Source organism: Etheostoma spectabile, chromosome 12 (assembly GCF_008692095.1).
Source record: "Etheostoma spectabile isolate EspeVRDwgs_2016 chromosome 12, UIUC_Espe_1.0, whole genome shotgun sequence".
Classification (NCBI taxonomy): domain Eukaryota; kingdom Metazoa; phylum Chordata; class Actinopteri; order Perciformes; family Percidae; genus Etheostoma; species Etheostoma spectabile.
Genome location: NC_045744.1, coordinates 1192777 through 1193680, shown reverse-complemented (window position 1 = coordinate 1193680; position 904 = coordinate 1192777). Strand labels below are relative to the sequence as shown.

The 904-nt window shown below is 42.0% G+C and overlaps 1 protein-coding gene across 3 annotated transcripts in view; it reads left to right on the top strand.

The window, feature by feature from the left end:
• The window catches only part of crema (cAMP responsive element modulator a), a 28811-nt gene that overhangs the window by 25740 nt on the left and 2167 nt on the right, over positions 1-904 (top strand). The gene's annotated exons all lie outside the window — the stretch shown is intronic.

Sequence of the window (904 nt, the reverse complement as noted above, 5' to 3'; positions counted from 1 at the left end):
AACATCAAAATATATTAAAGTTCTGATAAATAAAATGTATAAAAATACAAACTGAAGATATGAAACTATGAACAAAAACACAATAACAAAAAAAATCAGTGTTGCCAACAGAGACGTTGTAGAGCGTCCTCTGGTGGACAGACTATACAACGCCATCACTAACAGGGACGTTGTAGAGCGTCCTCTGGTGGACAGACTATGCAACGCCATCACTAACAGGGACGTTGTAGAGTGTCCTCTGGTGGACAGACTATGCAACACCATCACTAACAGGGACGTTGTAGAGTGTCCTCTGGTGGACAGACTATGCAACGCCATCACTAACAGGGACGTTGTAGAGCGTCCTCTGGTGGACAGACTATGCAACGCCATCACTCAGAACATGGTTGACCATTGATCATTGTAATGCATGATGTAAAAAGAGGAAATTATGATGATGCGCTGATGAGTCCACAGAATCTACCTTGTGCAGCCGTGCACTTTGAAAACGGAATTTTTTTTCCAAATCACTGTGCCTTTGTGTTATGCTGCATGATGACAACCGCTAACAGAGACACAGAGACAACTTGTTCTCCCCCCCCAACAAGAACAAACACCTGTCCACAGGACAGTTGTGGCTGCAGGAAATTCATGTTTTAATGCAGGAAGGAGAGCCGATAAGCGCTCTCGGCTGAGGTTGCTGTCTAACATCCTCTGTTTTCATGTTTCATGTCCATGTTTACTGTCGTGTTAAGGTGAAAATGTGAAGAAACACAATGTGGGACTGAATAGATAGTTACTGAAATTGGAAAAATCTGGAAAAAAATGTCCTTGATCACATTTGTATTATACTGTAAAAGAGAAATAATGGCAACAAGAGTTAAAGTTCTAGGACTTGGAGTCCTAATACTTTTGTCCCCCCCCC